Source organism: Panthera tigris, chromosome A1 (genome assembly GCF_018350195.1).
Source record: "Panthera tigris isolate Pti1 chromosome A1, P.tigris_Pti1_mat1.1, whole genome shotgun sequence".
NCBI classification, from domain to species: Eukaryota; Metazoa; Chordata; class Mammalia; order Carnivora; family Felidae; genus Panthera; species Panthera tigris.
In genome coordinates this window covers 193,685,969-193,713,833 of record NC_056660.1, presented here as the reverse complement: position 1 = coordinate 193,713,833, position 27,865 = coordinate 193,685,969, and the positions used below count along the sequence as shown (strand labels likewise).

Sequence of the window (27,865 nt, the reverse complement as noted above, 5' to 3'; positions counted from 1 at the left end):
TGTGTTAATTAGCTGGATGGCGTGACTCCTTTAATAATGTTTACTTATAGCAAATCATCCCATTGTATACTTTAAATATGTTACAATTTTATTTGTCAATCATACTTCAGTAAAGCTGGGGGGAAAAAGAGAAATATTTGCATAATTAAGATTGATTCAGATGGGAGTAATGTTGGGGCTTTAGTGGCCCCGGCTGGTAGGAAAGGATGTCCTAAGTCCTGTAGTAGTCTACTTTGTTACACCCAAAAGGAAGCTCCAGGCTAGAATAAGACCAGGGTTCGCCACTTAAGGGAATTCAACATAGGAAATTTTTTTTTATTTGCAAAGAACTAAACTCATTCTTGCTAGTTCAAGTAAAGGAGAGTTTTGAAAATTTACAGGGACACTTCACAAAAATGAAAGACAACTGTGTGCTTTGCTTCAGAAAGGCATAGGTTTTGTTGTAAAGGTCCTAAAGATGGAGTTTTCTCTTGTGTCTGTTTTTTACTCTCTAGCTGCATTAAAAAATGTTGATTGGTTTCTCTGAGTAATACCACTTTCTAAGATAATTGGTAAGTGTGTGGCTAAAAATGACCATCCTGTTCACGACTCTACATGACCTTTCAGTCTAAACATACATGTGCCTGATTATACATTTCCCCCCCTTTATTAAAACTCTCAAGAGAGAGCACTGATTATTTCCTAGTCAATTAGTAGATTGACTTTTCTTGTGTTGCCTTTTTGTGTGTGTTAGGTGTGCAGTTGACTAGGTCACATGCTAAAACGCCCCTTAACAGGTGTTGGGAGCAAAGGTGTCTGAGAAGGGAATGTGGGCTTATTGGTATCCCACTGTATCCCAAATGTGAGTCCCAGAAGGGCCTCTTTTTTAAGCAGTGATTATGCCCTGAATCACAGAGGTATCAAGTATCTGTCCCCTGTCATCTCTGTTAAGCAGAACTCAAACCAGTGGCTGCGAGTTTGGCTGACAGGATTCAGTTACCAGAACAGGGGGATTGGCATGCATGTGGCCAAGGCTCCAGCCTGGTATGCTTATGTTCAGAACAGAATCCCAATCCTAGAATGGGAGTAGGTATGAAAATCAGGAACCAAGGTACAGGCACTATCAAATGGATGGGACAACATGACGTGTTATGAGGAGGCTTATGACTTCAAACAATGACTGCATAAGCTGCATGATGCGTTAGAATCAGCTGAGGAGCTTAATTTCAGGGCATCTGCCCAGATCTAGTTCTCTGCTAAGAGAATTCTTTTGACAGTATCAGGTGCTGAATCTAGTGGACAGTTAGGTTTGGAAACCTGTGACGCGCTAGGCTTTCAGATGCCTGCACGTACCTGATTCTGAGCCAACCTGCAACAGCCTCAAGGGCCTAGTTCCTCTTACTTCCAGGCTAGGGCTCTTTCCTTTGTATTCTGCTGCTGCCTTTATAGTTGAAAGACATCACAACACTCTTCTGTACCTGAGAAACAGGGTTTGTCTTGCTGTGACTATTAGATTTTATGCCATATGATCAGGGTAGGTAGGACTCAGATGGATATCACGAGAGAGAATTTTGAATATATGCGTCCACAACAATTGGGCTGTATCAGAAAAAGTTAGATTTTAATAAATATTTTTTCAATGGCACACGATAACATATAAGATGTTACATCTCTATGCTGGATCTTCCGGGGGTTCTCCTATGAGCTTTTCTAACTCCAGGAACTAGGCTAGTTGCTGAGGCAGATGGAAAGGAGAACATGGCAAAGTATACCTTGACTTTTAAGCTTCTACCGCAAAGTGATATATAATAGTACAGTTCACATTTCATTGGCCAAATCACTCCCGTCACATAGTCAGGGAAGTGTAATCCTACTATAGCCTTGGAAGAAGAGACCTATTCATAATGTCTAGCACAGGGACTTTTGACTTGTCTGCTACTACATGCTTAGCATTTAGAACAGTGTCTGGTATATGGTAGGTACTTAAAATATGCTTTGAATAAATACATGAAAGTAAAATAACAGTTCATATCACCTAGGATTAACCTTAGTTCCTGGACACAGTTCTGAAATTATCTTTGTTAGAACCTTTAAGGAAATAATGACAGAAAAAAAACTATGTTTGGGAAATTGTCTTCAATGTAGATTATTCATGGCTGGGAAGCCTTGAGCTTGAGAAGCATCTAGGCTGCATCAGTCCCTAGTTGCATTTTATATTGGTATAGGAGTCATTTTTTCATGTTTTTTCAAAGGGTATTTGGCAGGTCGGTTTGAATAGTTGTCTGATTTTTAGGATATTAAAGTGTGGGATGTGGAATCGGAGTGTCATTCAGGGATTTCACTACAGAGCTGAGAGTGAAGCCACCATATTGACAATTAACTTTGCAGAGGATGTCATGGGGGAATCCCCTTTTCTCCAGAATTATTTTTCCTCTTGGGGTTAACATTGGCTCTTACATGAAATGGCTAGAAGACTGCACTTAAATGGCTATCCCGGGAGGCCTGGCTCCCAGATCTGCAGGCACATTAAGATTAATGGCCACTTCCATTTTCCTGCTTTGTCCTCAGCAAGCATGGGCCCTTAGAGCCACTTTATGCCAGAAGAACAAATGTTTGAAAATGCCCCTTCCGTTTCTGGGAAATCTAAAACCTGCCCATAATTTGGCTAATTTGTAGTTGATCATGGGGAAGATAATGAGTAGGGAAAATTGAGGGAGCAGGGGACAGAGTTGCTAGGAAACAGATTTACTTGTAACATCTAGACAAATAAACTAAAAAAAAAAAAAATGGTGTTAATGAGTCCGGTTACTGACAATCTCAGTTCCCAAGAAGCACAAATACGGAAATAGCGTTGCCATGAAAAAGCACCAGTCAGAGGCAGAGGCTCTGGGGAAGGGAGCAGACCATGGAGATTCAGCATCTAATGGTACTTTCTTAGAGTCTTCATCTCATTTCACCTCCTCTGCATTGACTGCTGGAAGGGTCAATGAGGGAAGGTGTGTGTGAGCAATTTATAAACTTCAGGGAATTTTGTGTCTGCACAAATCCCAGTCCTTTGAGCAGTTGTGAACTCTGATCTCTGTTTCCCCAACCCAGCAAAACTGCTGCTGTCTGCTTGATTCTAGTTTTCTGCATTGTGATTTGGAAAAAACGCCCTCACAAAGAAAGCTGGTGTGTAAATGGGAGGGTTTTACCTCATATGCTTCCCTTCTCTTGAGGCTCAAAGCTTTACCTTGGTTATTGTTCAATACCGGAAAACAATAGTTTTATATATTTCATTCAGCTTTTACAGCACAGGTTAAATCTGATAGCAGCTACTCTATAAAGGCTAGAACTAGAAATTATTGTAGCTTTCTTACAGCTTTTACTTTATTTTGCTGGGTCAGAAAACAAAAATCCTTCAGGTAGACAAATTAATAAAATAATTATAAATTACATTAGAGTCTCTGAAGAAAAACAAATAAAGGCACTGAAATAGAAGTGAGAAATGGGCAGGATTTTGGATATGGTGGTCAGTGGAGGCTGGTTTGAGGAGTCTGAAGTTGAGATAAAAAGGATGATTAGGACCTTACTTATGTGAAGCAGAGGTAGGAGGGGAGAACAAAAGAGAATTCCAAATAAAAGTATGGATTCTGAATAAGTGATGCTTGCTGGAATTTATGCCTCACAAACAAGAGCTCGAGTATTGCATTAAACCTGAGTGCCATGTTTTGAAATAGATAATTTGTTGTAAGTGTTGCTAAGCTGGAGGGCTCCAGAGACCCTGAAAGGGGAAAAATAAAGAAGCCAAGGCTGTATCTAGGGATTGGATATGGGGCAGTGTTTGGGAGTATGCTACCATGAGCACTATCTTCAAATGCCCAAATTGCTGTCTTAAAGAGGATAAGCAACGCTCTAGAGCATAGGCTGGCAAACCACAGCCACACAGCCTGCATACTAAGCCAAAACCAGCCACACAGCCTGCATACTAATAATGGATTTTTACATTTTTAAATGATTACATTTTTGGGGTGCCTGGTTGGCTCAGTTAACTTTAGCTCTGGTCATGATCTCACGGTTTGTGAGTTCGGGCCCTGTATCAGGCTCTGTGCTGATAGCTCCGAGCCTAGAGCCTGCTTCATATTCTGTGTCTCCCTCTCCCTCTGCCCTTCGCCTGCTCAAGCCTCTGTCTCTGTCTCTCAAACATAAATAAACATTAAAACAATTAAAACAAATTAAATGATTACGTTTTGAATAGTCCTCTCAGTACCTATATACTTGCTTCCATTTTGTTGCTTGGCCCAACAAAACTTAAACTGTTTATCTGGCCCTTTAAGAAAAAGTTTGCTGACCCTTGCTCTAAAACAATTGCAGGAATTTAATTTGCTGTAGCAAAAGAAATGGGCAGCAGATTTGGAATACAAATCCTCTAAGGGAAAAGTATTTTTCTAGATGGGGTACTGGAGAGGTCTCCCTCATAGGCTTTCTCCTTACCCCTCATTTCACACTGGCTAGTTTTCCACCTACTCAGCCCATGCATGAGAGGACATTGCTTGGCTTCCTGAGAAGAGTGTGGAGGCGCTGGACCGAGTGGCTAAGGATTTGATTCTGCGAAATTAGACGGTTTTCTGTTTAGCTAAGATGATAGTTTGAGTTGAAAACACCCAATTAGTGACTGTAACTAATACATTCTTTCACTCAGTTAAATTATTTTATCACCCAACTGGATATAAAGCATAAAGTCCTTCACATAGATCAATGGGACAGAATAGAAAACCCAAAAAAGGACCCACAACTATTTCGTCCACTCATCTTCGACAACGCAGGAAAGAGTATTCAATGGAAAAAAAGACAGACTCTTCAACAAATGGTGCTGGGAGAACTGGAAGGCAAGATGCAGATGAATGAAACTGGACCACTCTCTCACACCATACACAAAAATAAATTCAAAGTGGTTGAAAGACCTAAGTATGAGACAGGAAACCATCAAAATCCTAGAGGAGAACACAGGCAGTAACCTCTTTGACCTCGGCTGGAGCAACTTCTTACTAAACAGGTTGCCAGAGTCCAGGGAAACAAAAGCAAAAATGAACTATTGGGACCTCATCAGGATAAAAAGCTCTGCACAGTGAAGGAAACAATCAACAAAACTAAAAGGAAGCCTATGGAATGGGAGAAGATATTTGCAAGTGACATATCTGATAAAGGGTTAGTATCCAAATTTGACAAACTGAACACTCAAAAAACAAATAATCCAGTGAAAAAATGGGCAGAGCACATGAATAAACATTTTCCCAAAGACAAGACAAATCAAAACCACGATGAGACACTACCTCACACCTGTCAGAATGGTTAAAATTAACAACACAAGAAACAATAGATATTGATGAGGATGTGGAGAAATGGGAACCCTCTTGCACTGTTGGTGGGAGTGCAAACTGGTGCAGCCACTCTGGAAAACAGTGTGGAGGTTCCTCAAAAAGTTAAAAACAGGACTACCCTGTGATCCAGCAATTTCACTACTAGGTGTTTACCCTACAAAATACTGATTTGAAGGGACACATGCACCCTGAGGTTTATAGCAGCATTATCAACAGCCAAATTATGGAAAGAACCCAGATGTCCATTGATGGATGAATGGATGAAGAAGATGTGGTATATATATACAAATGGAATATTACCCAGCTATCAAAAAGAATGAAATCTTGCCATTTACAACAATGTGGATGGAGCTAAAATGTATTATGCTAAGTGAAATAAGTCAGAGAAACACAAATCCCAAATGATTACACTCATATGTGGAATTTAAGAAACAAAACAGATGAATGTATGGGAAGGGGAGAAAAAAAAAGAAAAAAAAAAGAGAGAAAGAAACAAACCATAAGAGACTCTTAAAGGTAGAGAACAAACTGAGGGTTGGTGAAGGGAGGTGGGTGGGAGATGGGCTAGATGGGTGATAAGTACTAAGGAGGGTACTTTTTGTGATGGGCACTGGGTGTTGTATGTAAGTTATGAATCACTGAATTCTACTCCTGAAATCAACATTGCACTGTGTGTTAACTAGAATCTAAATAAAAATTTGAAAAGAAAAAAAAAAGAAAGCTCATTTAAAAAAATAATAAATATAGCATAAAGTCCATGAGTAACAGATTAATGTCTGAAATTAATCTGTCATAAGTCACCAACAACCAAGGGAAGACTAGTTCATAGTATAGTAAACTAGGTGAATTCTCTGGAAACTAGGCTCTGGGCCCAGGTACTTCAAAAGGAAAATACTAATTTCAGAGCAGTCTTTCCTAGAAAAAACCAAACAGATGATGGAAAACCCTGGAATATGGTGTACCTATTATTCCTTTACCTAAGGAGAACAGTCTGATGAAGAATAATAAATAATAAGATGTGTATAGGATATTCACTTAGTTTTTGTACGTGTAGTGTAATACACAGTGCTATAAAATGTAGATCAGAAATGTATTTTGTCTTTGAAGGAGGTTAAAGACAGTTTTCTAGAGAAGACGGCACCTAGGTGAAAAATTTTCCCCCAGTTTTATTGAGAAATAATTGGCATACATCACTGTATAAGTTTAAGGAATATAGTATGATGGCTTGATTTGTGAAATGAATTATGTGAAATGAATACCACAGTAAGTTCAGCTAACATCCATCTTCTCATATGGATAAAATAAAGAGAAGAGAAAAAAGAGTAAAGGGAAAAAAAATTCTCCTTGTGATGAGAACTCATGATTTACTCTCTTAACAACTTCCCTATATGTCATAGAGCAGTGTGACTAGAGTCACCACATTGTACATTACATCCTCAGTACTTACTTATCTGATGACTGAAGTTTGTATCCTTTGATGACTTTCCTCCAATTCCCCCTCCCCCCCACCTCATGCCAGTGGTAACCACAAGTCTGATTTCTTTTTCTATGAATTTTTTTTAGATTCCATATATAAGTGAGATCATATAGTGTTTGTCTTTCTCTGACTTATTTCACTTAGCATAATGCCTTCAAGAATCATATATAATGTAACCAATATTAGAATTTCCTCATTTTTTTAAATGCCTGAATAATAGTCCACTGGATATGTACACCACAGCTTCTTCATCCATTCATCCATCGATTGACATTTAAGTTGTTTCCATGTCTTGGCTATTATAAATGATACTTTTATGAACATGGTGTGTAGATACCTTTTTGAGTTAGTGTTTTCATTACTTTTGGACGTATCCCCAGAAGTGGAATTTCTGGATAATATGGTAGTTCTAGTTTTCATTTTTTGAGGATCCTTTATACTGTTTTCCATAGTGGCTGTACAAATTTCATTCCCACCAACAGTGTACAGGATTTCCTGTTCTCCAAATCCATGCCAGCATGTGTTATCTCTTACCTTTTTTTTTACAATGGGCATTCTAACGGGTATGGGTATCTCATTGTGGTTTTAATTTGCATCTTCCCAATGACTAGTGATGTTGAGCATCATTTTATATACCTGTTGGCCTTTTGTATATATTCTTTGGAGAAATATCTATTCCAGTTATTTGCTCATTTTAATTGGATTATTTATTTATATTTTGCTATTGAGTTCTAGGAATTCTTTATATGTTTTGGAATAAACCCCTTAGTCAGATGAATGGTTTGCAAATATTTTTTTCCTATTCTGTAGGTTATCTTTTCACTTTGTTTATGGTTTCCTTTGTTGAGCAGACATTTTTAGTTTGACATAGTCCCACTTCTTTATTTTTGATTTTGTTGGTTTGTGCTTTAGGGTCATATCTGAAAACTCATTACCAAGACCATGTCAAGAGGCTTTGTTCCTGTGTTTTCTTCTATGATTTTCATGGTTTCAGGTCTTATATTTACATCTTTAATCCATTTTAATTTAATTTTTGTGAATGGAGTAAAGTAAGGATCCAGTTTCATTCCTTTATATGTGAATATCCAATTATCCCAGCAGCATTTATTGTAGAGATTGTCTCTTACCCATTGAATATTCTTGACTTCTTTGTCAAATATTAGTTGATCATATATTCTTGGGTTTATTTCTAGGCTCGTGATTCTGTTTAATTGGTCTATTTGTTTCTGTGGCACTACCATACAATTTTTTTTGACCAAAAAAAAAAAAAAATGGCAGGGCCATTCTATACTGAGGAGTTTGAATTTCATCCTGAGGGCATGGGGAACTACTGAAAGCTATTAACAGTGATATGATTGTATTTAAAGTTTAGAAAGATTGTTCTGGTAGCCCAATGGGGGAATTGAGTGGAATAGAGGTAAGACCAGAGCTTGGGGAGTATGTTAAAATTTCTGTTGCAGTTACCCAAGTGATGAATGACAGTAATGCAAGCAGTAGTAGGGGCAATGGGAAGAGGGGGATGAAATACCAAGGAATTGAAATTATAGTATTAAGTATTTCTTGGATGTGTGTGGGGAGTGAAAGAAAAGAGGTTAAGAATACCATTCAGATATCTCTTGAATGAGATGACCACTACAGGAAAGATGCATGAAAAATTAAATGTGAAGGAAGGAATGATTAGAAGTATACAACAGTACTGAGACTATGAGAGTATTGAATTGAAAATTGGGGAAGTCTTCATGGAAGAAATGGTATTTGAGAAGATCCTTGAAACATGGGTAAGTTTTTATATGGAGTCAGCTGTTCTCCTTATGAGGAGGATGATGGTGTTTAAAAATGCTTGGTCTAGAGTAATACGTCTAAGGGAGTCATTCTTTGCTTTCATAGATAGGTACGTGTTGGTAGTTCAGTGCTATTGCCATCCATCCCCTTATTTGACTGTGATGATGTTCTCAGGAGAAACACATGATAAGTAAAATGATCTCCTTTTCAGGGGGAAGATGCCAACTCTTGGGTAAAATGATGCTTCCAAGCTCCCCACTTTGTCAGGAGAAGAACCATGGCTTGAACCCACATGGCACTGAGTACAAGGCATCATGAAGCTGGATCCAAATGGAAAGTTAACCAGTTGCTGCTCACCTGTCAGGTAAGGATCTGAATTGAAATACTCTCTCAAATAAGAGACATTTTTGCAGTAGAATCAAGTCATGCTTGAACTGTATATCCTAGAGGCACAAACCCTGAAATCAGGATAGCTGAGTGGGAGTTGTAGAAGGATCCTCAAGGACACTGTGAACTAGACACAACTAAGGGAAGGGCTTGAGTGACCTTCATTCTTTTGCTCTTGGGAAACAGTAGCTTGCATATGGCCATTTGGAAAGATGTACCATGAATCCAGGTATTAAAATTCTAATAATTGTTATAGTTATAGTGCAATAGAATTTTATTTTATTGCTCAAATTATTCAATCTTTGGCCATTGGGAACTTTTCCGATTCTCTTCTGTGTTCTTTTGACATACCTTCAGTATTGGGGGTATTTATTTATTTTTAGCACTTGCTTGCTTTCTGGCACTGTAAGATGTTTCAGGCTCATCTTGGAGATTTCCTGCCCTGTCCTAGAATCAGTCATTTTTACAAGGAGGTTTGGTTCCTCTTTGTTTGTTTATTTTTTGGTTTTTTGTTTTTTTGTTTTTTTGGTTGTTTGTTTTTGTTTGTTTTTGGTTAGTGATATTAGAAACCAAGATCTGGGTGCTAGATACTAGAAGTGCTTTTTGCAGCTAGGGTGCCATAGCTTCCAGCTGATAGAGCAAGGAAATACATGTGTGCATCCTAATTGGTGTATGTATGTGTATACACACACACACACACACACACACACACACACACACACACCTACCTATAAATACCAATATATTTAACCATCTGTGTCTATATTAAACTGAATAAAGGTTATACTGATGTCTCTAACTTGAATCCATTATACACATGTATTTTACCCTCCTGCCCTTGATTATCTGTAATTTTTTATTTCAACCAGGAAAAACCAGGCTCCCACCATTTGTGACTCAGTTATTTAATTGTTCAATTCCAGTATATGTGCTTAATAGTTTCAGAGCTGACTTCCCATGGAAGAGAAAAAAACTATCGAGTAGAGGACAGTGCATATGTATATAGTTCCTTTTGCCTCTGCTCTTACAGACTGCACTAATTGTTAGGTAGGTTTATCTCATCCTCATGACTGATGTTGCTTCATACATTTGTACCACAGTTAGATTCCTTGGCCACATTATGCCTTCCATCCTGAGATTCCCTGATTATCTAAATCATTTTTTAAAATTTGCATATGTTACTTTCAGTCTTTGTCCTATAAAATTTTATAGGTTTTGACAAATACATTATATATCCACCATTACAGTATAAGACAGAATAGTTTCACTGCCCTAAAAAAAAATTCATTGTTTTAATCCTCTACCTCAAACTTCAGGAAAGAAACAACTTATGTGTTTACCAACTCTATGATTTTGCCTTTCCATAATGTCATATATGTTGGGATCTCCTGGGCCATCCCCAAGTTTGATGATTCAGTAGGAGGACTCACAGGGCTTAGCGTATAGTACTTACAGCTAAAATTTATTACAAAATACAAAAGAGAGACTACAAAGTAAAATTGGCAAAAGGAAAGGCATATGGGGCAAAGTCAGGATAAAGGCACAAACTCTAAGAGTTCTCTCCTAATGGAGTCACATAGGGTGTGCTTAATTCCCTCAGCAATGAGTAGGACAACATGCATAAAATATTGTCTACCAGGGAAGCTCACTGAGTCAGGGCATGACTCAGTGCCCAGGGTTTTTCAAAGAGGTTGGTCATATAGGTATACTCTGTATAGCATGTACCAAAGACCTGGACTCATGCAAGGAAAGATGTCCAGCTTACACCACATTGTTTGCACAACAGTTTCACAGTGATTCACTTTTATGAATTTTTGGAATGGTGGGAAAACCCCTGAAATCCAAGTCCTGAAACACCAGCCAAGAAGCAACCTTGGAAACAGGCCTTTCTAAGGATAGCAATCTTAGGCCTTCTTTGTTAACACTTGTATTTACGTCATACAGATGAAGTCATATAGTATGTAGTCTTTTCAGACTGACTTTTTTCACTTAGCAATATGCATTTAAGATCCATTCATGTCTTTACATGATTCAATAGCTCAACCCTTTTTATCACTGCATAGTATTCCATGTTTGGACATACCACAGTTTGTTTATCCACTTGCTTATTAAAGGACATTTTGGTTGCTTCTGGTTTTTAGAGTTTATTAACAAAGCTTCTCTAAACATTTGTTTACAAGTTTTTATATGGACATGAGTTTTCTAATCAGTTGTGTACCTAGGAGTGTGATTGCTTGATAGTGTGGTAAGATTATGTTTAGTGTTACAAAAAATGACCATACTGTTTTCTGAAGTATTTGTAGCATTTTGCTTTTTTACCAGCAATCAATGAGAGTTCTCATTGCTTTAAATCCTTGTTAGCAATTGGTATTATCTAATTTTTAATTTTCATTTCAGCCATTTTAATAGTGCATGGTAGTAACTCCTTGTTTTAATTTGGATTTCCTTAATGGCAAGTGATGTTAAAAATCTTTTCTTGACATTCTATATCTTCTTTGGTGAAGTGTACATTTACACATTTTGCTCATTTTTAAATTAGGTTGTTTGTTTTTCATATATGGGTTGTAAATTTTTGTATGTGTTTTGAATGCAAATCCTTTACAAATATACTCTCCTAGTCTGTGGCTTCTCTTTTCATTACCTTAACAATGGCTTTCATGGATCAAAGGTTTTAATTTTAATAAAATCCAACTTATCAATTTTTCTCTTTTCTAGATCATACTCTTTGTATTGTATCTAAAAACTCATCACCAGACTCAAAGTCCCTTATTTTTTCTTCTAGAAGTTTTATAGTGTTTCTTTTACATGTCTATGATCCATTTTGAGTTAATTCTTGTGGGAGATATAAAGTTGTGAGGGCTCTGTGTTGGTTTATTTTTTTGCATATAGATGTCCAATTGTTCCAGCATCGTTTGTTGAAAAGACTATCCATTCTCCATTGAATTGCCTTTGTGTCTTTGTCATAAATCAGTTGAGAATGTTTGTTTGGGTTTATTTCTAAGAACCCTATTCTGTTGCAGGCATCTGTGTTTCTGTTCTTTTACAAATAGCACACCATCTTGATTACTATAGTTTATAATGAGTCTTGAAATAAGGTATTGTGTCTTGAAGCTTTTCTTCTTTGGTATGGTACTATGTTGGCTACTCTAGGTCTGTTGCCTGTCTGTGTAAACTTTAGAATTAGTTTCTTGATATCTACAAAATAGCTTACATAAGTATATTTTTATTACAGGGCTTTGTAGAACCGTTAGTATATTAAAGTGCATTATGAATATCTGAGAAGAATATACACTTTGCAGCATTTCCCAAACTTACTTGACTTCACTGTTCTCCCCTTGCCCTCCCACCCCCTCCCCAAGACCTATATTGCATGACCTCTGAGATAATTTCCTTCTTTTGATATAAGCAAAAACTGAAGCTCACAGAGGAGAAAGTATCTTGCTCTAGACTAGTTTAATAATTTTATTAGGATCAAGGCCTGGGCTAGAAACCTGTTTTTTGTTTTCTGGCTATAATTATATTTTCGTCATATACATACATGACATACATCTCTATCTTCAGATAATTTTGTAGTTAGCATAAAAACTCAGAGAAGCATAATATTAGATATTCTCTGTCTTGAAAGATTTCAGTGCTTCATGCTACATGAATGGGTTTTCAGTCAACTTATTCTCTCAAATAATAGTGATTACATATATTACATAGAATAATTTTTTTCTTATTCTGATTATTTAAAATTGTACAATTTAGTATTGGGGATAATAATAACATAAATCTTATTATCCCATGCTTTTAAAGTCTATTGGAAAAAAAATAAAAAATAAAGTCTGTTGATACTCATTCAATAAACATGGTGGGATTGGGGACATACTTGTTGAAAACTATGTCAGTGTATTGAAAATACTAAAGTAGATCTGAAGCCCACCAATCTCATAGAGCCTTTATTAGCTTTAAAATTCATTCCCTGACTCTTCTCACTCTCACAGGCTCACAGGCTAAGTTTTGTTCCTCTGTTTACTGAAACAGAGGAGCACTAATGAGTGAATCTGAAAGGCTTTCCCTATGAGGGTTAAATTATTGGCCTCTCAGTTAAGTATTGATTCTCTTTAAAAGCTCCATCTGAAGGATAACTGACATGATCGTCAAGGTTCATGGGCTAGATGGTTTACAGAAATGACAAAGTGTGTGCCTCTTTAATACCCCAGCTCTCTGCTTGGTTTATGTCTTTTTACATTATGTTTTGGGAGTGACTTGGGGGCAGTACCAATGGTCGGTTCTGTTGGCAAACTTGTAGCTTTATTTATATAACTGGATTAACAGTACCTAATCATATTCTGAGCGAGTTATTTATATAACTGGATTAACAGTACCTAATCATATTCTGAGCAGTTGAATGCTAGCACTCAAAAAAGGTATGTCCAAATCTAAAGACTTGGTACCTATGAATGTGACATTACTTGGAAAAAGGGTCCTTGCAAATGTAATTAAGTTAAAGAGCTCAAGATGGGATCACCCTGGATTATCCATTGAATTATCCCTAAATTCAATGGGCCGTGCCCTTATAAGAGATAGAAAAGGAGAAGGCACTGGGAAAAGAGGAGAAGGCCATGTGAAGATAAAGGCAGAGGTTAGAGTTTTATTGCCACAAGTCAATGAATGTCTGGAGCCAACAGAAGCTGTAAGAGGCCAGGAAGGATTCTTTTGTAGAGGCTTAAGAGGGAGCCTGGCTCTGCTGACACCTTGACTTTGGACCCTTGCTTCTACGACTGTGAGAGAATAAATATCTGTTGGTTTAAACCACCAAATTTGTACCGATTTGTGACAGCAGTCACAGGAAATGCACCTTATCTTCCAAGATTTCCAACTTAAGTTTTGAAATATTCAGGGCATCTTTCTGGTAGCTTAAGGTTTATCTACCCACAAGGATCATAAGGTGGAAGAGCTCCGTGAGGGCAACAACATCTGCTTTAACTCATCATAGTGTCCACGTGCCTGGATAGCTCTTGGTGTCATCATAGGTGCAATACTGTAATTTTTAAGAAATACATATTTGGCCAGTGAGATGACCAGAATATATTTCTCATATATATTTGGTTTTTGTCCATCGTTCCTGGCTCACAGATCCTAAAACCTTTGGGATTTCCTATGATGAGAGCTTCGAGGTGTCTTTGTTAAGGTAATCAGGTGACTTTTGGAAAGCACTCAACTAACCTAAAACTGGGGGCCTGGCTGATGGAAGAGCCAGCCTCATGATTAGAGGGTTGGAACTTTCAGTCCCTTTGCCCCCCACCTGTGGGAGGCTGGAGGGTCTGGGGATTGAGTTCATTTGCCAGTGGCCAATGACTTCATCAACCATGCCTATGTAATGAAGCCTGCATAAAACCTAAAAAGAACAAGATGCTTTGGGGTTGGTAAATGCATGTAGGTGCTTGGAGAGTGGCATGCCTGGGGACAGCATGGAAGCTCCCTGCCCTTTTCTCACATCTTGCCCTATGAATCTCTTCCATCTTGATTTTTTCTGAGTTATACCCTTTTATAATAAACTGGTAATCTAGTAAGTAAGGTGTTTCTCCTCTAGCAAATTAATTGAACCTGAGAAGAAGGTCTTGGGAAACTGATCTATAGCCAGTCAGTCAGAAGTACAGGTAACAAGCTGGGCTTCTGACTGGCATCAAAAACGTCTGTAGGAGGACAGTCTTATGGGATTCAACCTATGGGATCTGATAATATTTTCGGGTAAATTGAATTGAATTCTGACTTTGAGAACTGCTTGTTGGTGTGGGGAGACACCCTCTTCCAGAAAGCAGAAGTGACTTACCTATATGTTTTTAATTTATTTATTCATGTTGCCCAATTCTTGGGTTTATTTACTTATTTTAACTTGATCATCTTGGCAATGGAGAGAAACCCATGGATGATAAAATATCCATGTCTGTAAGTGGCTGGTGACCGGTTTTACTCATAGATATGAAATGTATATATTATTTTACATATTATTGCCATTTAAACTTTTCACTCTTAGCCCTTTGGAAAGAGACTTAAGAGTGCACTGCTGATTTCAAGGCTCTCAGAGACTGTAAACAAACCCTAAAATCATAAAAAAATCTTGTGGTTTTGTAAACATGCCATTGAAATACAAAAATAGCATTAGGTTTTGTTCATTACTTTCTCTTTATTTTATTGTCATGATACAATTTCCTGCACTTTTGGAATAGCTAAGTAACTATCTACCTTTTTCTAGTTTAAACAATCTGTTCTACATATAAATAACTGAATCTTCATACGTCTCAGCTTTGATTATGTATTTCCCCCACTTAAATGCTTTATCTTGTCTACAAATGTCTACAGAGGGAGGCCCAAACCGCTTAACCTGGACCTAGCCAATCTTTGCAGCTTTATTCCTACCTCCTGCTTATTAAAAGTGCAGAGAGATCCTCCTGACCCATAGACAATGCTTTTCAAGCTTTAATGCACGTATGGTTCACTTGGGGGATCTTGCTATAATGCAGATTCTGATTCAGTATGTCTGGGGTGGGAACCTGGGTTCTTGCCTTTCTAACAAGTTCTCAGATGAAGCTGATAAAGCTAGTCCAAGAATGACACTTTGAGTAGCAAGACTCTGACAATATGCCCTTCTCCTATATGCAATCATCACATTTTATCGTTCTGTGTTTAGTAAATCTCTTTCCCTTACTGGTGATTGTGTCCCGGAGGACCATAGACCATATTGGACCTATTAGTTTCACTGTTAAATCCCTTAGCACCCATCAAAATGAATCTGAGATTCTTAATACTCTGCATTGGACAGGGCCTAATTTCCCCCTTTTCTTTAAGCTTCAGGCAGTGAATTGAATCCAGAGAAGGAAAGTGACCTCTCCAGGATAACATTACGAATTTAGTGGCAAAGCTGGGGCTAGTAACTGGTCTCTGAAATAAATACCTACTGTGGCACAAAACTTCAAGTAAAGTTCTTAGGACAAGTAGCACATTATTCAGAACTTGCCCCCCAGGTATTGGATACTTAACATAGAACTCCCACTGCAAGCCCTTTGGCAAATTGCAAATGTCTGAGAGAAGACAAGAAATACCTCTGGGGCATTTCTCAGAGTCCATGGAGGCTCCACAATTAGCCTAACAGCTTATAGGATAACTAGAGTGTAGCCAATTGAGAAGGATTGACCTAATTCTTCCTTTTTAAGTACCTTAATTTTATGCATCAGGTAATTAATTGAATGACTTAGTGATTACAGATGCTTTTTCTATCTCCAGCCTGGAATGAAAACAAGTTGCATCAGAAATGTAGGTGGGAGTGGGAGAGATCAGGGCACGGGCCACTTGATCAGAGCCTGCACAGATCCCATGTTGTAATAATAATAAAAAAAAATTACTGTGGTCTTTATACTTATCTGAGTAATGTATTTATCTGCCTAGTAGGAGGAAAATACAGGTAATGCCCCAAAATAACTTCTAGGACTAGACCCAATTGACAATTGGGGCCAGATGATTCTATATTTTAGAGAGCTATCCTGTCTGTAGGATGTTTAACACTTCTTGACTTCTACTCACTAGATTCCAGTAGCCATTCTTCCTCTCTCCACCCTCCCACCCCAAGTTATGACAATGAAAATGTCTCCAAGCATTGTCAATTGCCTCCTGGACGAAAAAGGGAAAAAAATCTCCCAGTTGAGAACAAGTGGACTAGACCATTGGTCAGACTAAGTATGTCTACAGGGCTGTTGCATACAGCTACACAAATTGTATAGTAACAATTCCACAGAGTGCCATGCTCATAGATTTCAATAATGTTTGGGGCAACTTTTTTCAGATTTTGATAATATCTGCAATCCAAGGTTTTGTCCTTTAATAAATTTTTTTATAAAAAATATTTTAAATATTTATTTTTGAGATGGAGCACACATGAGTGAGGGAAGGGAAGAGAGAAGGGGGGACAGAGGATTTCAGGTGAGTTCTGTGCTGACGGCAGAGAGCCCAATGTGGGGCTCGAACTTGTGAACTGTGAGATCATGATCTGAGCCGAAGCCGGACGCTTAACCAACTGAGCCACCCAGGTGCCCCAGTAATGATCTTCATAGAATAAGAGCCTTCCACATTTAAATTCACTGGTATGAATTTGCAGAAGCTGTGTGCCTATCAGAATATCTGATGACTTTAATGTCTAAGAGGATAATCCATTGGTCACCCTGATCTCCACAACTGTTCTTATCTTCCAGCCCACCTCATCCTAGACCTTGTTATCATTAGTAATTGTATCACCTCTGAAATTGTCATTTCAAATATCTTTCTCTCTAATCACAAACCTTTGTGCTTCTGACTTGATTTCTCATCTAGTTCTCCCAACAATATTTAGACACCACCTATGTCTCTAATACATTTGATGTCACCATTTTGCATCGCTGACAATGTCCCTCTTATGTTAGTTGTCTCTTTACCCAGTTCAGATTTACTTGTCCATCATGGTGATCATTCCCTTGTAAAAGCCCTCAATACCCTTGCCTTACCAACCTTGTAATGTGTTTGCCTGGCTAAACCCAATGCAGATTGAATCTAATTATTTACCTTATCTGTATCTGTATCTAAACAGATGAACATCTGCACCTAAGTGGAAAAGACACATACAGTATAGTGATTAATCCACTGCAGTTTAAATTCAAGACCGCAAACCTCAAAGGGGCACTCACGTTGCCTAGAATTCACATCCTGGTGACTTTGTTTTCTCCTCTCTGAGACAACTCTCTCAGATGTCTTTCACCCGCTCAGAAGTATTACCACACTTGTACCCTCACTCTTATCTGATAACTTTGCCTCAAAAACAGAAGCAGAGGGAACTCTCATATACACGTTATCAAATCCAGAACACATCTTTCTTTGGACCCCAATTCTCTATCTTGTATCTTTTCGCTCCCTCTGTAAAGGGCCAAGTCTCTCGTCTCCCAGCTTCTGTAACTTCCTCAAGCATTTACCTTCGGTAGTTCCCCCATCCCCTGCATTACAATTTCTTCCTTTTAACAAAATCATTCCCATTGCATATAAATATACTCTAGTTTCTCACATTTTACATTACCCTCTAACTGTGCAGTTTCTATTCTTCTATCATCATATTTCTCTCTTCCTCACCGTAAATTTTGAAAGATTGGTCTACTTTCATTCACTGGATCTGGGTCCTTATCTCCCACTGTGTCTTCATCCACTCCAGTCTGGCTTTTACCATTGCTGCTTCTCAAACCATTCCTGTCTATGGTCATCGTGTTGCCAAAACTAATGGACACTTCTCTGAACTCCTTATTCACCATTAACGGTAGCCAGTCTCTCCTTCATGAAACCCTTCTCCTTGTGTCTAGGATGTCATCCTCTCAAATTTCTTGAATCTTTATATATTTTTATTTATTTGTTTATTTGTTTGTTTGTTTATTTTGTTGTTGTTGTTGTTGTTTCAATCCTACCTTTAATTGTTAGCGTTCTCCACTGGTTGGTCCTAGACCATGCTCTGCCTATACATTCTCCTATAATGATCTCATCTACCGCATGGCTTTAAATATCAAATGGATGAAGGACTTCATCAAATCTTTAGCCTGTATTCTTTTCTGTTTCAGATTTATATATCCATCTGACTCCTTACTATGTATAATTGAATGTAAGATGCCATTTTCAAAACAGAGTTTTGGGGGGCGCCTGGGTGACTTAGTCAGTTAAATGCCTGACTCTTGGTTTCAGGTCAGGTCATGATCTCATATTTCGTGGGTTTGAGCCCTATGTTGGGCTCCCTGCTGATGGTGCAGAGCTTGCTAGGGATTCTCTCTCCCTCTCTCTTTTCCCCTCCTCTGCTTGCTCTCTTTCTCTCTCAAAATAAATAAATAAACTTAAAAAAATTAAAGCAGAAAAAAAATATTGAATTTTTCTTTCCTCTCCTTCCATGCCCCTCCAACTTTCTAATATCATTAAATGGCACCTTCACCCACCCAAGTCCGCTCAGAACCCACTCAAGACGAAACCCCAGGAGTCAACCTTGATATGTTCCTTACTTTCATTCCCGACTTAGAATTATGGTGTTTCATTCTGTTTCTGAAAAATATCTTCTTTCTCTGGTCAAAGAGCAACAGTACCAAAAACTTACTAAAGGTGACAAGACAGATTTTATTCAGGCTTTATTCAGCAGGGGATAGAAACTCTAGTAGAAACTGAGCTCACCTCCAGTTAAGACAAAGGTAACTGAGATTTTTAAAGTGATGACAGGAAACAAGGAAGGACCATGGGGAAGTGAAAGGAGGGTGATAAAAAGGGACTGGGGGCTGTGGGAAGTGGAAAATTACAGAAAGGAGTAAGTGGAGAATTACCAAAAATGATTTGGCAGTGTGAGTTGGAGCAATGCACATTTTGTAGTTTGGCAGCATTGTGTTTTCTGTGAGTAAAGACTCAGCAATGGAGCTAGGGTCACCTTTAGGGACATGGCCTAGTACAGGTAGAAGCCAGGCTCAAGTTTAGTCAAATCTCTTAGCATAGTGTTTGTGCAAATCCTTTGTGCCACAAAGGAGTTTATAGTTCATACCCTCTTCGTTATTACCACCTGATCCTCACTTATCCTCTGGACTTAGGAAGGAGCCTCTTCAATGGTCTCCTTGTATACGTTCTTGCCCAGTGCCAGTTAAATCATGTGTTCTTTGGCCATTAAAGACATACAAGTCAAAACCACAATGACATACCATCACATACCCATTCCAGCGTATGAAAAAGACAATAATGAGTGTCAGTGAGGGTGCAAAAAAAAAAAAAAAATGTAGCCTTCCCAGTGCTGGTGGGAACATAAAATGGCACAGTCACTTTGGAAAAATTTGGCAGTTTCTTAAAATGTTAAACATTGAGTTACTACATGACTGGGCAATTCCATTTGGAGATACCCACCCAAGAGAAATGAAAACATAGGTCTATACTAAAACTATACCTGAATGTTGTTACCTGTCCATTGTGCATCAGCATAGGGGCTCTGCTTCTTGCTGTCCATTTGAGAACATGGAATGATGAAGCAGCTACCATTCCTACCAACAATTGCTAGTTGTTGTTCCAGAGGGAAAACATAACTGTGGCAGATCTTACATCAGCAATTAGGTGATACGTATTACTTCTGCTCTGAATTTAGAGGCTAGAATTAGTCACAAGTCCCCATCCAATAGAAGAACAAAGAAGGATAATCCTTGGAGGTAGAGAACCAGAAATGGGCAGCAAGCGTACCAGTGACTCTGTTGTCTGTGCCCTGGGCTTGGTATGATTTCTCTTCAACTCTGTGCAGAGCTGGCTTCTCACACTTCTCACACTTTAGTTTCCAAGACTTCCCTGAGAGCACTTCTATAACAAGTTCATCCCAAGCAGTGCCTCTCCCTCTTGTGCAATCCTTTTGAGTTCTATGTCTCCTCCTCCAATGTGTTACGACACTGCTTAATTTGTGTTTTGAAATTGTTTGGTAAATTTCTTTGTCTGTTTTCCTATGTATTAACTCTTCCCACTACAATGTAAACTTTTGGAGGCTGTAATTTGTATTCTCTGTTTTATTCATTACTTAATCCCCAGGTTTAAGAGCAATGCTTAACAAGCTCATAATAGAAAATCAATAAATATTAACTAAATGAAAGAATGGACATTTTTTTTACCTCCATCGCATTTTTTATGCTGTTCCTTCTTCCTCTTCTTTCAAACAAAATACTATACATTGCCTAATGTTCAGCTTAATTTCACCTTCACTATAAAGCCTTTGCCTAATTAGAGGTAATTTCTAACTTAACCATGCTCTCAAAAATTTTTATTTTTTTCTTTTTTTTTAATAGAAAATACCCTTTTATCTTTGTAATTGTATGCATGACTCTCCATTATTTCCTATTCCATACTTTGAATTAGATTTAAGAACCCTATTAAAACTAAATATTAGGTCTCATAAGTATTTTATATCCCAGTGCTCAGCTCATTTAACAAATATTTACTGAACATCTGTGTTCTAGGCAATGTTCCAGGTGCTGAGGATAAAGTAGTAAACACACAGACAGAGTCCCTGCCCTTGTGAGACTTATCTTTTACTGGGACAGACAGACCACCCCACAAATAAATACATAAAATTATTAAGATGTGATAAGCATTTTGAAGAAAATTAAAGTAGAGTAAGGGAGATACATAGCAAAGAGGGAGTGTTGGTCAGGGAAGGCTTTTCTGAAATGTGATATTTGAATAGAGAGCTGCTGAAATGAAGATGTAAGCCGTAAAACATCTGGGAAAAGTATGCTTTGGGCAGAGAGGACAGCAGGCACAAAGGCCATGAGATGGTAATGAACCAGAAGACTATTATGTGGATGGAGTGGAATTGGGACCACATTTCACGCAGGGCCTCTCTAGGCTGCGTAGTAGTTTTACATTTTGTTAGTGTGCATTAATAGATTTTGAACAGCTCAAGATTCTTTAAATCATCAAATCAGCTCTCACTCCATGTTCTGTGTAGAGAATAGTCTGTGGGGAAGGAATGTGGAACCAAAAAAAAAAAAACAGTTAAGAAGCTGTTTGATAGATCAGACAAGGGAGGATTAGCATGAGAGTGAAGAGGTGTTTCATAAGTGGCTGCAAGATCAGTGATGAGTGTAGCATCCAGGGAGCCAGGTGAAGAAAGTGTTTCTTTCTTTCTTTTTTCCTTTTTTCAAAAATGTTTATTTATTTTGAGAGAGAGAGGGAGAGAGAGAATCCCAAGTAGGCTCTTCACTGTCAGTGACCTAAGCTGGAATCAAGAGTCAGACGCTTAACCAGCTAGGCCATCCAGGCACCTCAAGAAAGTGTTTCAATAAGGAGGAGGACCAAATAAATGAATGCTTTGGAGGAGCTGAGCAAACAGAGACTTGCTAGTCATTGGTGGGCTGAATAAATATGGTTTCCCTGGAGTAGTACAGACAAAATCCTGACCAGAGAGATTCCAAGAAAAGATGGAAGATGAAAAGTGGGGGCAGAGAATATAGACTGTGATGGAATTTTACTATAAAAAAGGAGCGGATAAGTGGAGAAAGAAAGTATTATTTTGCATAAAAATGATTACTTAATGGATTGAAATTCAAAACCAACACTTCTAAGGAAAGATAGAAGGCAATGGATTTATTGATAATTATTGGTCACTCACTCTAATCTTAAGTGGAAGCTTGAGGTCTTTCAGTTAAGAAGACCTCCTCTCTCCACTATCTTCTCTTTCTGCTTCTTTAATCTCTCTCTGTGCTGGGGGAGGAGAAAGAACTCACTATGGATCAGGGATGAAAGGGACTCTAAGGACCAGCCAGCCCATCTTGCTAATAGTAAGTTCTAGAGGAAAGCAATAAAGGGAAAACCTGTAGATTTGTCCTAGGCGAAGTCTCTCTTGTCCCTTTTAGAATTGCTCCTTCTTATTCCCATCCTTTCTTGGCCATGATATTCTTTTTGGGTTTCTGCCCAGTGCTTTTGAATTTCACTTTCCAGAAAGCCGGTTGTCCTGGCCAGAACTCTTAATTAAAGATTGAAAAAAAAATAGAGAGAGGTGGGGGAGGAGAAAGGAGGATAGAGGGGGGCAGTGAGAAGGGAGGAGAGAGAGAAAATTAAAACAATAAAAAACAAGGCAAAAAACCAACTCTAATTGATTCAGTTTAGAATGAGGAATCAATTCTTTTTGTATTTTTCCTTAGCAAAAAAAGATCTTAATTTTTTTTAATGTTTATTTATTTTTGAGAGACAGAGAGACAGAGTGAGAGTGGGGGAGGGGCAGAGAGAGAGGGAGACACAGCATCTGAAGCAGGCTCTGGGATCCGGGCTGTCAGCACAGAGCCTGACATGGGGCTTGAACCCACAAACTGTGAGATCATGACCTGAGCCGAAGTCAGACGCTCAACCGACTGAGCCACCCAGGCACCCCAAAGAAATAACATCTTAAAAATATATGTATATTATCAGGCTGTGGACAGAAGAAAATGTAAAAAAAAAAAAAAGAAAGAAAGAAAAGAAGCAATCCTTTGACTGTTTTTAGTTTTTACTAATGGCCAGCAAACATTAACTTACGGGCCATGGGGCACCTGAGTGGCTCAGTCAGTTAAGCTTCTGACTTCAGCTCAGGTTTGTGGGTTTGAGCCCCGTGTTGGGCTCCACACTGTCAGTGTGGAGTCTATGTGGGATTCTCTTTCCCGCCCTCTCCCTCTCTCTCTGCCCCTTCCACGCTTGTGCTTTTTTTCTCTTTCTCTCTCAAAATAAACTTTAAAAACAAAGCAAAATAAACAAAAAACCAAGAACTTATGGGCCAAACCTGGCTTACTATCTATTAGTGTAAATAAAGTTTTATTGGACCATAGCCATGCTAATTTGTTTACATATTGTCAGTGGCTGCTTTAATGCTACAACAACAGTGTTGAGTAGTTGCAAAAAAGAATTAGTTTAAACTGTTTTTTAGTTCAAAATCCTAAAATGTTTAGTATCTGGCCATTTTCAGAAAAGTTTGCTCACCCCCTGGTCTGTACTAACATTTCCCAAAATTGCCTTCAGTGACGTTACCTCAGTGGTAATGAACACACAGGCATGGAAACTCCAAATTAAACAAGATTAAGCTTATTTCCTCACTGTAGGACTTTACAGAGCCTTTAATATTTCACTATGGATGTGAGTCTCTAAAAGGGGATAAAATGTACCTTGCAGGTTTCAGAATAAAGTCTTAGAGAATTAAGATGGTACAATGGTTTTGATTTCTAAAAATGCCTAAATTCTGGCCTGAAAGACACCTCTTCTTTCCATGAGGTCTCTGGACAAGTAATATCCACACAGAAAAATAGAGTGAGACCAAAATGCCACAGTATTAACAGCTGCTCAAGTGTCTAGTCCCTCACTGCAGAGCTCTCCCGCAAATGGTGACAGTGAAACACACAACTTATAATGTAAGTTACATAAAGTGCTTCCTACTCTCCCCCTGACTTAAATCTTGGGGTATTACCATCTCATGTTAGACTCATGGATAAAGGGCATTCTAAGGGGATTGTTGGGGAGCAGTATGGCAGCTTTGCAGATCGGGTCCTAGCCTAAATTATGTGCTTGGGAAAGACGAGAGAATGATCAGAGTCATGCCTGCACAAAAGCACCAGTTTGTAAATGGAAGTGTAAGAGAGAGAGTAGAATCTTGTTTATGCTTTCAAGGTGCAGTGTTTGTATCTGATACTAACAATGGTCCAGTCAGTATTCCGCAACTCTGAACAATTGGATATGTAATTCCTTCCCACATGCAATTCCTCCTTCTTTGCTGTTGGTGGAGACAAAGAAGTGCCCTGGCATGGTGAGAGGATGCTGTAGTGTGCCTTTCTTTATAATTTGCTGATTTTCCCTAACTTTTCTGACTTCCATATTTTTTTGTTTTTTTATGGAATTCATCGTGAGACCACCATGAATCTTCTAGGACACACCCTTAGAGAAAGTTGGCCTAAGCCAGTGGTCCTCAGACTTTAGTAGGTATAAGAATTCTTGGAGATACTTAATAATAATTCATATTCCTGTATTTGTATTCCACCTCAGAGGTTCCATTTAGCAGGTTCAAGAATCTGCCTTGTTTTAACAAACTCCCCAAGTAGTTCCAAATAAGGTAGTCCGTTGGTCATATTTTGAGGATCAACTGTCTTGACACTGGCTGGAGAAGCAAAAGAAGTCTTCTTTTAAACTATCATTTTTAAGTGGTTTTCCTAGAGTTTGCAATATATATTTACAAAAAAGCTAAGTCCACTTTCACTCTTCTTTATCCCTGATAACTTTCCTTACTTTGAAGTCTGTTATGTCTGAAATTAATATAGTTATTTTTGCTTTATTCTGATTGGTGTTATCATGGTATATTTGTTTCTGCCCATTTACTTTTAATTTATGTGTGTGTTTACATTTAGCATGGATTTCTTGTAGACAACCTACAGTTGGGTCATGTTTTTGGATCCACTCTGACAATCTCTGTCTTTTAATTGCATGTAGACCATTGACATTTAATGTGATCATTGGTACAAATGGATTAATATCTATGTGTCATATTCCTACTGTTTTCTGTTTCTTGCCCTTGCTCTTTGTTCCTGTTTTTGTCTTCCATTCTTTTTTTCTTTTGCCTTTTGTGATTGTAATTGAGTATTTTATATGATCCATTATGTGTGTGTGTGTGTGTGTGTGTGTGTGTGTGTATTAGCATATCAATTATATTTCTTTTCTACTTTATTTAGTGGGTACAAAAGGAGTCTTTAAGCTGACATGCAATCCTACCCAACTCAGCAGAGAAGGTTGGAATAGAACTCCAGGCTGGGGAACTAAGTTTGAATTTTACTCCAAAATCAAATATCTTCTTGGGAAACCTCTGACACAGGTAGGTAGATGTTCTAGACTTTTAGTTTGATATTTGAGCAAACTTAACTCTCAGAGGCATGATTAACAAATTGGACCTAGGAAAATTTGGAAGTCTTAAAGATTATAGGCATTCATTGTATGTTATGAACAGTTGAGTCATTTTCATTAAAAAAAAAAAAAGTATTTGGAGGAGTCTTTTTTTTTAAAGTTTGTTTGTTTGTTTGTTTATTTGTTTGTTTAAAGAGAATGAATCAGAGAGAGGCAGAGAGAGAAGGAGACAGAATCCCAGGCAGGCTCCTCATGGTCAGTATAGAGCCAAAGGCAAGGCTCAAGCTCATGAACTGTGGCTCATATCATGATCTGAGCCAAAATCAAGAGTTGAACGCTCAACTGACTGAGCCACCCAGGTGTCCCAATATTTGGAGGAGCTTTTAGGGTAAGACCGCAGATAGCCTAAGATTCAGTTCTTTGGGTTATCTGAATATGCTTTCTGGGAAGTTATAACATCTCCTTTTCTGGAAATTATTAAGAACATTATGAATATTAGATGACATGAGAGAGCTCAACAAGTTTGCAGACTGTTTATAAGAGAGATGAAGATTTACTAGAACAACTAAAATAGAGCTATCTGCAAAGAGAATGAGCTGTCTTGGCAGGCAGCAAACTTACATAACTAAAATGTACCAGTCTAAGATAGGTTGTGGAGGGAATTCAAATATCTCACCAGTTCTAGGGTTTTAAACTTTATTTTTATTTTTAATATAATTTATTGTCAAATTAGCTAACATACAGTGTGCAAAGTGTGCTCTTAGTTTTGGGGGTAGATTCCCGTGGTTCATCACTTATATACAACACCCAGCGCTCATCCCAAGTGTCCTCCTCAGTGTCCATCACCCATTTTCTCCTCTCCCCTACCCCCACCCACCCTCATAAATTTTAAAGTCCTTACCAGTTCTGAAATCCTAAATCTGATGTATAATCATTGCATGCCATGTTTTTGTTGTTGTTGGAAAACAATGGCAATTTTGTATTTTATTTCTGTAAAAATAACATATGTGTCCACTTGGGGGTAGTAAAGTATTTTTTCAGTATCTCTAGGGAGTCTTCTGTATTTCCTCTGCAAATACATTATATGTATAAGTGAAAACAATACCAACTAGATGTTATTTTATGTCTTTTATTTTGTAAGTGACAGTTTCTTCTAGTGTATAAACAAACACAATAGGAATTATGAACAAACACAGATTTTATGTCCCTTTTTTCCCTGTAATACCCAGGAATTAAAAACATACAAATTAAAATTGTTTTATCAGCAACACATATGCCCAGAGGCTGAATGACATTAGTGTTAATTCTTTAATGGTAGTTTCATTATGTTCAATTCAATTCAATTCAATTCAATTCAATTCAGTAAGATAGTCCCAAGATGGTTTGAAAATTCCTGGGTTATAAAGATACACTAACACTTGAATCATTCTCCTCTTAAACAATTTCAAGACTTTTACATTTTTATTATAATAACAGTAACATAACAATTTACTGCAAAACTTAGTGGGTTAAAATAATGCATCTTTGGGGCATGTGGGTGGCTCAGTTAAGCAGTTAACTGACTCTTGGTTTTGGGTCATGGTTTTTAAGTTCAAGCCCTGCATCGGGCTCTGTGCTGACAGTGCAGACCCTGCTTGGGATTCTCTCTCATTCTCTCTCTCTCTCTCTCTCTCTCTGTCTCTCTCTCTCTCTCTCTCTCTCTCTCTCTCTCTCTCTGCCCTTACCCTGATTATGGTCATACCCTCTTTCTCAAAATAAATAAATAACCTTAAAATAATGCATCTTTCTTCCCTCATAGTTTCTATGGGTCAAGAATCTGGGTACAGCTCAGCTGATAACCCTGGCTCAGAATTTCTCATGAGGCTGCAATCAGGGTGTCCACAGGCCTGCAGTCCCTTCAAGGCTTGACTGGGTTAGGATCTGCTTCCAAACTCACTGACAGCTAGCTTCTCCAGAGAATGCTATGTAAAGAGGGAGGAAGAGCCTGCTCAGTAGAGAAGGCAGAGTCTTTTTGTAACCTACTCTTGGAAGTGACATCAGTCATTTCTCTCATATTCTATTTGTTAGAAGCAAGTCATTAAAGTCCAACCCACACTCAAGGGGAGGGGGATACCTAGGACATGAGTACCAAAATATAGGGATCATTATAGGGGTCCGTTTAATAGGCTGCCTAACACAGATGCAGATTTCGCATTTTAACTTGTTTCTCTTTTGAAAAATTACTCAACAGCATCCAATAGTTAATGGGATTTTTATTTTATGGATGTGGTGACCAGAATCTGTTTTGTACTGGTGTCAGTAGACATGATTCTAGTCCTTCCTCTGTGTTGACCAGCTGCAACACCTCAGGCATTTAAATCCTGAATTGTAGTTTTCTTGTCAACAAAAAGAGGCAGTTGGATTATACTCTTTACTCTCCTTTGTAGCTTGGACATTCTTTCCCAACAAATGATCAAGTTCTGTGCTAAGGGGGTCCAAC

General features: G+C 38.2%; 1 long non-coding RNA gene across 2 annotated transcripts in view; it reads left to right on the top strand.

The window, feature by feature from the left end:
• Positions 1–27,865, top strand: part of LOC122240790 — a 183,608-nt gene that overhangs the window by 135,775 nt on the left and 19,968 nt on the right. For both annotated transcript variants that reach the window (XR_006220517.1, XR_006220516.1), the window contains 2 exons: positions 8,810–8,962; positions 25,218–25,357. This is a non-coding gene — a long non-coding RNA (uncharacterized LOC122240790). The remainder of the gene's footprint in view (positions 1–8,809; positions 8,963–25,217; positions 25,358–27,865) is intronic.